Genomic DNA, 12,650 nt, shown 5'->3' on the forward strand with positions numbered 1-12,650 from the left:
GAAACATTTACCAGAATGGGGGAACATGTTGGGATGGGATACATTTACCAGGAAGGGGGGCATTTATCAGGATGGGGTACATTTACCAGGATGGGGGAACATTTACCAGGATGGAATAGATTTACCAGGATGGGGCCATGATGGGGACAAATATACCAGAATGTAGGAAATATATATCAGGATGGGGGACATAATTACCAGGAAGTGGTCCAGGAAGGGGGACATAACTACACAATGAAAGGGGTAGAGAGCAACTCGTACATCTTTATGGGATTTTGAGATGTTGAGACTTTGAAATGTAAATGTGGATTACAGGGTGAAATCTGAGTGCATTCCATGCTCAAATCTGTCTAATATGCTGCATTTTTTTCCAAAAACATCAAGCCAACTGCTGTGTCTGGAAAGGGCAGTGGGAGAGGCTCAGCTTCAATGTGTGGTAAGCACACATGAGCGTGATGCCCCCTGCTGAGGAGAAGAGAAGACTGCAAAGGTAAGGTTAATGATAATGTTACAAGTGCATATAAAAATATATAAACAAAATAAGAAATCACATCAAAGACCGTATATCATCCAAAAAATAAATATTAGTATGTTAAGTTAATACAAGTGTATACTGGATGTATATAGACCAAAAGTGATAAGTGATTGTGAAAAAATTGGTCAATGTAAACTCCAATACCAATACTGACTATAATAATAATTTCAAGCTGTATTCTATATTATGTCCACAAGATGGTGCCAAAGTATAACAAACCAGATGTCAATATCGCATATCCTTATTATTGAGCACCTAAGCCAAATACAACAAAGGAGAAATTATAACAACATAGGTATAGGCCAAATAGCTACCTTAGTGATAAAGACAGAGGCTGAATGGTCTTGTACTGGGGTGCGTCATGTGTCATGAAGAGGTTAACATAATATTATTTATTTTTTGGATAATATATAGTCTTTGATGCAATTTCTTATTTTGTTTGAATATATTTATATGCACTTGTAACATTATAATTTAATACCTTACTGACTTTTTTGTATTACCTTATTCATGCTGTGTTTGTCCTGTATGCTGTACGGTCCCCCTTAAGCGTTTTTCTGTACATTCTCTCTTTCTATGTTTTTACTATTTTTCAATAAAAGACTGATTTTAATGTCATCCTGTTTTTTGCACCTATATGTGTGGATATATTTTATATCATGGGTGTTGTTGAGTTTGGGGAGCTTTGAGGTGTAGGGAGGAATTTTCTTTCCCCTTTATTGAGTTCATGATCAATTTTTGTTTGTATAAAATCTAAAATGTGTCAGATGCACCAGGGAGACCAGCCAGTGGAGGAATTCTGCAGTGACTTCCACAGACGGTCCACGGACACCAGATGGAATGATCCCACGCTTCGGAGTAATGTCTGCCAGAATCTCTCTGAAAGAATAAAAGATCGTCCTGTTGGAGACCCCTGGTTTCCTGGAGGCTACCATGTCGCTGGCTATCCATGATGACCATCATCTCTGTGAAAGACCAAAGGAAAAACCATTATCTACTAGGAATCTTGTGTTTCATGAACCTAGGTCTGTGCCCACTGAGGAACCTATGCAGTTGGGGGGTGCAACTCTTAGCACTGGTCCACCTATAATTTACCGTAAAATGGTGGTGTTTTGTTTTTGTGGTCGTAAGGGTCATTGTGTAGAAACCTTTCCCTCAATATGAAATCACACATAGCTGCCGGAAAACTAACGAGCCCATGTTGCATAGAGGATAACAACCTGGGTATACATATTTCCTCCATTGGTAGGTCTCAATTTTTTTTTTGCCCGCTGAGGTCCTATTAGGTGAAAAAAATTAGTGATGAGAGAACCTGCGGACATTCGGGTTCGCCGAACCAGCATGAACTAAAAATAGAAATCGGGTTCAGCAGCCGAGCTAGACCCAGAACTTGACCTAAGATGCCAAACTCCACATAAGTCTAAGGGACCTGAACTTATGTGTTATAAAATAGTGTTAGTAAGGACTAGGGGGGCTGCAAAAGAAAGAAAAGAAGGAATAAAGCAGGATATACTTGCCGACCTTGCCTGCATCTGTAACACTACTATCTGGTCTGATCATTAGCTCTCATGAATATTCAATGCTTCCCCCGCCCACCGTCAGTCCCAGAGTCTGTGATTGGTTGCAGCGGTTTCTTGGATTTGCCAACTATTGTCATTAAGAACTTTTTGGTAGTGGCTAATCATTCATGGATATGGCCAGAAAAGGCACAGAGTTTTCGAGATGGTCCAATCCAGCCCGTGTTGCATTTGCCGCTTTAAAGAGAAGTTTTGCTTCTGCTCCCGTCCTCATACAGTCTAATGTTAACCAAACATTCATCGCAGAGGTTGATGCATCAGAGGTGAGGGTATAGGCCGTACTGTTGCAGTGAACGTCTCCAAGTAAAAGGCATCCGTGTGCCTTTTTCTCTAAAAAGTTGTCCGCCACCAAAAGAAATTACGATATCGGCAATAGAGAACGCCTGTCAATGAAGTTGACTTTTGGGGAACGCCATGTTTTTTTGGAGGGGGCAGTACATACTGTGATAGGCATTACTCATAAAAATGTATAATATTTGGAATCCGCTAAACGACGTACTCCTAGACAGGTACGGTGGTCTCTGATTTTCACCAGATTTAACTTTTTTGTAACTTATCGGGGTTAAAAACATTAAGGCTGATACATTGTCTTATTGATTTCAGGGGAAGGTATTGGTGATGAGCCTGATCCCATTTTGCAGAAGGAGTTGTCATTTCTGCAATATGCTCGGACCTTGAAAAGGAGGCCACAGAGGCATAGGGGACGTCCCTGCTAATTGTCTTCCAGGTAAACTATTTCCTCCTTTGAACTTACAACTTAGGAATTTAAGTGAACATCATAGTTCGGTTCTTAAACCACAAAAGTTCACAAAACCCATTGTGCTGACACCTTATGACTCCAAGAATAATTTACATAGAGGAGAATCTCGAGTCAGTAGCAAAATAGTAAAGATTTTATTTAAATTCAAAGCATACAAAATATTAAAATATTGTAATTATTACCACAGTAAAGATCCCAGACAGAAAAAGGCTGATCCAATTAGCCCACCAAATAGGGCACCAACTACCAATTAATTAAAGGTATCTTAATACATTAGAAATATATACAAAATTTAGGTCAAATAGCAATATGCTCAGTTATCCCTGTCAGGTATATGCAAAATTCTTTTCGGCAATCAATTATTGTTTTATAATATCAATTAGTGAGGATTTGCATTGGGGTTCCCAAAAGGTCGTCCTAGTATTTTCTCTATATATTTATATTTATAATTCTATCAAGTATAAATGTCACATTTATCTATCAATTGACACCATTAAGAATTTTGCTTAATACACCATTTCCTATTGGCCAATAAGTGGCACTTTAGTCACAGACAGGTTTTTGGTCACAATATAATTGTGACTTCCCATTCACATACTGGAGATGCACCAGAGGGTCCAAAAAGGGGACGCCCCAGTACATCTCCACATGCATAAGGATATAAGAAAGTACTATAACATTCCTGTTATAACAATACACTTTTACATTAAAGGGAAGTCACTTGTAAAGTTCAACCTTAAACTACATGTCTATACATAGTAAAGTAGAGGAAAACCATAAAATTTACCCATGATGGAGGTGGACCGCTAAGGCACCTTCCCGACATGTATTTCGCAACTCGCTTTCTCAGGGGGCGTGGCCTTTATCTGTTTGGGATCTTTACTGTGGTAGTAATTACAATATTTTAATATTTTGTATGCTTCGAATTTAAATAAAATGTTTACTATTTTGATACTGACTCAAGTGTCTTCTCTATTTAAATAGTTCAGTTCTTGCAGGACATCTCGGTAGTAAAACTACCACAGAGCTACTCGCTTGTTGTTTTTGGTGGTCAAAGTTGCTTCAAGATGTTCTGGATGTTCAGGATTATATCTTGTCTTGCAATGTTTGTGTGCATTCAAAAACCCCTCATATTAGTTCTTTCAAGGTTCTGCAAGCAAAGCATTCCTCGTAGACTGTGAACTTAGCTATCAGTGGATTTTACGCTTGTCCACTGGTAAAACTGTAATACTGGTAGTTGTTAATAGATTTAGCAAAATGGCTCATTTTACTGCATTTCCTGCACTTCTGCGTCCTACTTTTAAAATTCATAATGTGTCTAACCGATCAGTCCTTAAAAATGTGTTGTTTTTTCAGAACAAACTCCGTTACCTCCTTCCCTGGTTGTTGTTGTTGGTACATTAGAACAGTTATGGGCCACAGGAGAGAATGTCAATATCAGCATCTGATGTTCCTGTAATCATGCTAGTCCGGTCTTTTCATGACTTTTCATGACTTAGGCCTGGACCTGAGGGTCCGGAGTCCACTCTTACGAGGTGAGGTACTGTCATGACGGTACCACGACACAGAGTGGTCTCCTCTATGTCAGGTGCCAGAAGATCGCATCACATGGCTATATGAACACTTGCATGGGTTAAATCTGCTAGCTGTTCACATTCTGCTTTGTCCAGTGTTACAAGGGTTAAGCATCTTGTTTGGTCTCCAAACTTAGGATAAAAAGTCTGATCTCAGCTGTTTTGATTTTCCCACTCCCCTCTGCAATAAATACTCTCCTCTCAGCTCAGGAAGTTACCAGTGATCGCTTGGCTTTACCTAGCTTTCAGAGTGGACTTATGAGCTGTGGACTAAGAAGTCATTTTTGGAGTTGTAACCACAGATTTCTGCAGGAAAGTTTGTATGGTGTTTTCCATTCCTTTAATATATTTCAGTTTTAGTGAATTATCCATTCCCTTTACTCCTTCCAATAGTTTGGTGTGTTTTGTACGATTGCTATTTCTTTTACCCCTGTCTGTCTTTTCCCGTCTGTGTATTTAATCCAGACTAGGACTAGTGTACTTGCTGTCCTGCGCACTAGACAGGGCCATGTTCAGGGAATGACAGGGATAGGAAGGTGATTGCTGCACGGGATGAAAGAACCCATCTAAGGAAGTCAGGCAGCTCAGGGTTGCTTAAGGTAAGTGTCAGGGGTTGTAACTCCCTGTCTTTCCCAGGAGCAGTCCCTTATCTCGTCTTGCCTTGCTCCAACCAGCCCCATTGTAGGAGTGAGACAACCAGGAGCTGCCCTGGAGTGGTACCTGATGCCTATCACCAGTTTGGTGAAGACTGGGTAGGCACTTAGTCAAACCCAGTGGCGTAGCAACTTTTGCCACGTCAAATTTGCCGTCCCCCTCCGTTGGCCATCGATAATCCAGAATATATATAACTTGGGTATCTTGGGTATTGGGTGACGGATGGAGGGGGCAGCAGATGATGGGGAGAGCAGTGGCGTATGAAGGGGGGCAGCGGCTGATGGGGAGAGCGGTGGTGCATACTGGGGGGGCAGCGGGTAATGGGGAGAGTGGTGGCGGATGGAGAGGGGCAGAAAATGGAGGAGGGCGGTGGCAGATCGGAGGCAGTAGTAGCGATAGATCGGGGGCGGTGACTACCGCTACTGCGGTGGCGGCGACGGATGAAAGGGGGCAGTGGCAGGGTCAGCGGTGGATCGGGGGCTGATCGGGGGCACTTACCAAATGGCACTTGCAGCCTGATTGCAGGGATCAGTCTCCTCAGCTTTCACAGATGAAGGGAAGCTGAGGGGAGTGGTCACCTAGAGGTCACCGGCCCCAGATCCAAGGTGATTGGAGAGATCAGTCACAAGGCCGATCTCTTTAATCAGAGCTGGGGGCGGGTGAAACAAAGTTCACCCAGCTACAGCCAGTGAAAAGTGCTATAGCTGCATTGATTATGGCTGGAATTCAATGTTTCAGCCATTTTCAATGGCTGAAATATTACAGTGGCTGTGATTGGCTGAGCGACGTTCGTCTGCCAATCACAGCCTCCGTAGGTCCGGGATGGGGGGACACCACCTCTCCTGACGTCAGGCAGAGGTCCCTCCTCCCCGAATCTAAGGTTTTTGCACACCGATTGCAGCCACCGAGGCTACAGGGCCGCGATTTTGCCATGACGTACTGGGTAATTCATGGGTCGTTAAGTAGCAGGTCACCATGACATACCCAGTATGTCATGGGTCATTAAGAGTAGAGATGAGTGAACCTCTTGAGGCTCGAGTTCGGTTCATCAAACGGAGGCTGCGTTTGAGTTCGGTTCGGTGAACCGCTCGACGAACCTCTCAAACCCCATAGAAAACAATGGGAGGCAATCACAAATACATAAAAACACCTAGAAAATACCCTCAAAGATGTCCAAAAGGTGACAAACAACTCCCAAGACAACACAAACACATGGGAAAGTGACAAGGACAAATACCCATGCGAAAACTAAACAGCTGGACGAGGAAAAAGAGGACGAGACACAGATATGGCATGGCATGCCCTTCTAAAATCATGTAAAACACAGCAAGGAGACTCCAAGCAGACTCTCCCTTTTTTCCAAAAATTGGGCCCCACAGACACCACTTCAGTGGCATCACTTGTGCCCTAGTTGCAAACTGGATGTTTTGATTTGCATCAAGCACTAGAGATGAGCGAACCGGCCGTGGTTCGGCTCGAGTTCGGTTCGTCGAACGGAGGTCTCGTTCGAGTTCAGTTCGGCGAACGTTCGACGAACCGAACTCGAACCGCATAGGAAACAATGGCAGGCAATCACAAACACATAAAAACACCTAGAAAACACCCTCAAAGGTGTCCAAAAGGTGACAAACAACTCACAACACAACACAAACACATGGGAAACTGACAAGGACATATACTCATGCAAAAACAAAAGAACTGGACAAGGAAAAAGAGGAGGAGACACAGATATAGGCATGGCACGCCCTTCTAAAATCATGTAAAACACCGCAAGGTGACTCCAAGCGGAGTCTCCCTTTTTGCCAAAAATTGGGCTACACACACCCACCCCTTCAGTGGCAGCACTTGTGCCCCAGTTGTACACTTCACAGCTAGATTTGCATCAAGCACATTCAAAAATACGCCATACTTAACCGTCCCCAGGATGACACCGGGGTAGGTAGCAAAGTCTTTCCTGATCCCAGCTCTGTTCATCATTGATCATTTTTAAAAACAATGTAAGCAAGGGTTACTCCAAGTGGAGTCTCCCTTTTTTTCCAAAAATTGGGCCCCGCACACACCCACCCCTTCAGTGGCAGCACTTGTGTCCCAGTTGTACACTTCACAGGTAGATTTGAATTAAGCACATTCAAAAATACGCCATAATTAACCGTCCCCAGGATGACACTGGGGTAGGTAGCAAAGTCTTTGCTGAACCATAACTTGTTCATCTTGGCTCCTTTTTAAAAACACGGCAAGCAAGGGTTACTCCAAGCGGAGTCTCCTTTTTTTCCAAAAATTGGGCCACACACACACCCCTTCAGTAGCAGTACTTGTGCCTCAGTTGTACATTTCACAGGTAGATTTGCATCAAGCACATTCAAAAATACGTCATACTTAACCGTCCCCAGGATGACACCGGGGTAGGTAGCAAAGTCTTTCCTGATCCCAGCTCTGTTCATCTTGGATCATTTTTAAAAACAATGTAAGCAAGGGTTACTCCAAGTGGAGTCTCCCTTTTTTTCAAAAAATTGGGCCCCACACACACCCACCCCTTCAGTGGCAGCAGTTGTGCCCCAGTTGTACACTTCACAGGTAGATTTGCATTAAGCACATTCAAAAATACGCCATAATTAACCGTCCCCAGGATGACACCGGGGTAGGTAGCAAAGTCTTTGCTGAACCATGATTTGTTCATCTTGACTCCTTTTAAAAAACACAGCAAGCAAGGGTTACTCCAAGCGGAGTCTCCCATTTTTCCAAAAATTGGGCCACACACACAGCCACCCCTTCAGTGGCAGCAGTTGTGCCCCAGTTGTACACTTCACAGCTAGATTTGCATCAAGCACATTCAAAAATACGCCATCCTTAACCGTCCCCAGGATGACACCGGGGTAGGTAGCTAAGTCTTTCCTTATCCCAGCGCTGTGCATCTTGGATCATTTTTAAAAACAATGTAAGCAAGTGTTACTCCAAGCGGAGTCTCCCTTTTTTTTCCAAAAATTGGGCCACACAGACACCCCATCAGTTGCAGCACTTGTGCCCTAGTTGCAAACAGGATGTTTTGATTTGCATCAAGCACATTCCAAATCCACAAGCATTTACTCTCCCCAGGATGACACAGGGGTAGTAAATTCCTTGTGGATCCATGACTTGTTCATTTTGATGAATGTTAGTCTGTCCACATTGTCACTGGACAGACGCGTGCGCTTATCTGTCAGCACACACCCAGCAGCACTGAAGACACGTTCAGAGACAACGCTGTCAGCTGGACACGACAAAATCTCCAAGGCGTAAGTTGAGAGCTCTGGCCATTTTTCAAGATTTGAAGCCCAAAATGAGCAAGGCTCCATTGCAAAGTCAGGGCATCGATGTTCATTTGGAGATACTCCTGTATCATCCTCTCCAGCCGTTGACTATGTGTCAGACTTGTTGTCTCTGGTGGCCTTGCAAAGGACGGTCTAAAAAAATTATGAAAAGATTCAATAAAATTGCTGTTACCAGCACCAGATACGGTGCTACTGGTACGGGTAGACTGTTGAAGATGATGAGACCGTCCCATGTTTGTCAAGTTACAACTGGGAGATTCACTCCCTGCACCTGCACGGTTGTTTGGTGGAAAAGCCGAGCTAAGATCGAGTAACAGCTTCTACATACGTGCGTCCCTTTCTATGGCTGGAATTATGTCACAAAATTTGGACTTGTACCGGGGATCTAATAGTGTGGCAAGCCAGTAGTCATCATCACTTCTAATTTTGACAATACGAGGGTCATGTTGGAGGTAGTGCAGCAAGAAGGCGCTCATGTGTCTTGCGCAGCCATGCGGACCAAGTCCACGCTGTGTTTGTGGCATAGAGGTGAAAACCGTTCTTTCTTCCTCTGACATCTCCCCCCAACCTCTTTCAACTGAAATTTGACCAAGGTCTCCCTCATCCGCTGAGTCTTCCATGTCCATGAACAGTTCATCCTCCATTTCTTCATGTTCTCCTGCACCTTCCTCAACATTTCGCCTGCTACCATGCGCCCTTGTTGATCCCTGTTCCCCATGGTCCCATGCCTGCCGCGTTGGTGATGATGAACGTCTGGACCTTGGTGATGTTGTTGTGTCTTGCGCATATGAATCCTCCTGTAGTTCCTCCCCTTCCTGTTGTCCCACCCCCTGACTCCGAATAGCGTTTAGCGTGTGCTCCAGCATGTAAATGACTGGAATTGTCATGCTGATAATGGCATTGTCAGCGCTAAACATATTCATCGCCATGTCGAAACTGTGCAGAAGGGTGCATAGGTCCTTGATCTGAGACCACTCCATCAGGGTGATCTTCCCCACCTCTGCATCTCGTTGGCCCAGGCTATACATCATGATGTATTGCACCAGGGCTCGGCGGTGCTGCCACAGTCGCTGTAACATGTGGAGAGTTGAATTCCAGCGTGTCGCCACATCGCATTTCAGGATTTCAGGTGATGAACCGGCAGGCCGAAAGACTTCTGGAGCGATGCAAGTCGCTCAGCTGCAGCGGTTGAACGGCGGAAGTGAGCAGACAGTTTTCGTGCCCTGGTCAGAAGGCCATCTAGGCCGGGATAGTGTGTTAAAAATTGCTGGACAACAAGGTTCAACACGTGAGCCATACAAGGCACGTGTGTCACCTTGCCCAGGCGAAGGGCTGCACCCAGGTTTGCAGCATTGTCGCACACGGCCTTACCAGGCTGCAGGTTGAGTGGAGACAACCATTTATTAAACTCAGTCTCCAGAACTGCCCACAACTCAGTCGCTGTGTGACTCCTATTTCCAAGACATGTCAAGCTAAAGACCGCCTGATGCCGTTGCGCTCTGCTGCGAGCATAGTAATGAGGGGTGCGTGATTCCTTCTGCGCAGTGAAAAAAAACACTGGTGGCCTGACCAGGCAGGCTTGGGGTGGAAGTGGAGGACCCATATGAGGTGTAGGAGGCAGAAGCAGTGGCGGAACTTGGACAGACAGAGGATTGACACACAAGTCGTGGGGACGGCAAGACTTGTGCAGCAGACCCTTCACCATCTATCACCATAGTTACCCAGTGCCCAGTCAGCGACATGTAACATCCCTGTCCATGCTTACTGGTCCAAGTATCGGTGGTGAAATGCACCCGTTCACACACAGAGTTTCTCAAGGAAGCGGTGATGTTGTGTGCGACATGCTGGTGTAGCGCAGGCACACCTTTCTTAGAGAAGTAGTGGCGACTGGGCATCTGGGACTGGGGCACAGCGACAGACATAAGGTCTCTAATATCCTGTGTGTCCACCAGGCGGAAAGGCAGCATTTCGGTAGCCAAGAGCTTACAGAGGGATAAAGTCAACCTCTTAGCTTTGTTATGGGTCGCAGGAAATGGCCTTTTATTTGTCCACATCTGAGGGACAGAGATCTGGCTGCTGTGTGTAGACGGTGTTGAGTAGGGTGCCCCTGGAAAAATGCAGCTTTGTGAAGAAAGTGCAGGCATAGACATGATGTTGCCTTCATCCAACGTTGGTGCTATCGATGTCTGAGAGAGCTGTACACACGTACTTGTTTCCCCTTCCAAACCAACTGACGACCTACCAAGCAAACTGCCTGTTGCGGTTACAGTGGTGGAAGTTGTGCGTGGAAAACCAGGTGTGACAGTTGTCCCCACAGTCCTAGAAGATGAAGAGCGCGCGGATGCACTGGAAGGGGCAGGCGGTGGATGGTTCGCTCCGCTAGGCTGCATTGCAGCACGGTGAGCTTCCCACTGGGACATATGATATTTATTCATGTGACGATTCATGGAAGAAGTTATCAAACTGCTGAGGTTTTGCCCTCTACTAACAGAATCATGACAAATTTTACAGATCACATAATTTGGCCGATCTTTTGCTATGTCAAAAAAGGACCAGGCTAGGCAAGGCTTAGAGGGCATGCGACCTGCTGAGCCCCCCCGACTAGTGCTCAGAGGCAGAGTGGTGGCTGAGGATGCAGTTGTAGACGTGCTACCAGTGCTCCGACTCTGTCCAGGAAGGCGCAAGGTAACTTCGTCGTCGGTTGCATCCTCCTCCACCGCCTCTGTTGACCTCCTCGAGTGCCTGACTGTGGGTTGACAGTAGGTGGGATCTAGAACTTCCTCATCAATTGTTGTGTTTGCACTCCCCTCACCCTCAGACCGAGCCTCTTCTTGCCCTGACCGAATATTTAAGTTATCCCAATCTGGTATCTGCGCCTCATCGTCATCAGTATGTTCCTCATTGTCTATAACAACAGGTGTTACAGTTTGTGAAAAAGGGTCAACATTATGCTCAGAAACTTGGTCCTCACGGCCTGATTCAGAGTCACAAAGGTTCTGGGCATCACTGCAGACCATTTCCTGGTCTGTACTCACTGTAGCTTGGGAGCAGACTTCTGATTCCCAGGCTATAGTGTGACTGAACAGCTCTGCAGACTCAGCCATCTCAGTTCCACCATACTGTGCAGGGTGGATGGAGACTTCAGAGCTGGGAGAATGCAAGTGTGATTGGGCTGACAACTCAGAGGACTGGTGTTTTTTGGATGCGGTAGTTGAGGTGGCGGAGAGGGCACTTGTTGGACCACTTGAGATCCATTCAAGCATTTTCCTTTTTTGGCCATCATCTACCTTTGTTCCAGTTGTTCGTGTCCGTAAAAAAGGGAGCACATCGGATTGTCCACAGTAAGTAGTAGACATCTTCCTTTTGATGGAAGATGGTCTATCTTCAGCAGATGTTAATGGAGCTTTGCCACCTTCCCCACGGACAAACCCTTTTTTTCCTTTTCCAACACGCCTCTTCCCCTTTCCACCAGCATCTGTCATTTTGCCACTCATTTTGATTGCGACAAGATTGTGCACTTAAAATGTGGTAGTAAAAATTGAGAGGTGGTGTAGATTTCAGCGGAGGTCTAGCTTTATTAACAGCAGAATAAACAACAATAATTATCCCTGACAATGCAACTACGGCCCTTAAACTGGCAGCATAGTTTGCTAGTATAATGGCTTAGTAACAATGAGTTTGAGTGTGCAATGCAGGCAGACGTGCTGCAAATATCTTTGCACTAGAGGGACAATACAGAAGTCCAATAGCCACTTTTAGGATGCCACTAATTTTCCTCAGTGTTTGCTAGTATAATGGCTTAGTAAGAATGAGTTTGAGTGTGCAATGCAGGCAGACGTGCTGCAAATATCTTTGCACTAGTGGGACAATACAGAAGTCCAACAGCCACGTTTAGGATGCCACTAAGTTTCCTCAGTGTTTGCTAGTATAATGGCTTAGTAACAATGAGTTTGAGTGTGCAATGCAGGCAGGCGTGCTGCAAATATCTTTGCACTAGTGGGACAATACAGAAGTCCAACAGCCACGTTTAGGATGCCACTAAGTTCACTCAGTGTTTCTAGTATAATGGCTTAGTAACAATGAGTTTAAGTGTGCAATGCAGGCAGACGTGCTGCAAATATCTTTGCACTAGTGAGACAATACAGAAGTCCAACAGCCACTTTTAGGATGCCACTAAGTTTCCTCAGTGTTTGCTAGTATAATGGCTTAGTAAGAATGAGTTTGAGTGTGCAATGCAGGCAG

At 45.1% G+C, this 12,650-nt stretch overlaps 1 long non-coding RNA gene across 1 annotated transcript in view; it reads left to right on the forward strand.

Annotated features, from left to right (window-relative positions):
• Positions 1-2,755: 2,755 nt before the first annotated feature.
• The window catches only part of LOC142246037 (uncharacterized), a 30,811-nt gene continuing 20,916 nt past the window's right edge, over positions 2,756-12,650 (forward strand). The window contains exon 1 of the long non-coding RNA XR_012724854.1: positions 2,756-2,839. This is a non-coding gene — a long non-coding RNA (uncharacterized LOC142246037). The remainder of the gene's footprint in view (positions 2,840-12,650) is intronic.

The sequence above is a fragment of the Anomaloglossus baeobatrachus genome, chromosome 7 (genome assembly GCF_048569485.1).
Source record: "Anomaloglossus baeobatrachus isolate aAnoBae1 chromosome 7, aAnoBae1.hap1, whole genome shotgun sequence".
NCBI classification, from domain to species: domain Eukaryota; kingdom Metazoa; phylum Chordata; class Amphibia; order Anura; family Aromobatidae; genus Anomaloglossus; species Anomaloglossus baeobatrachus.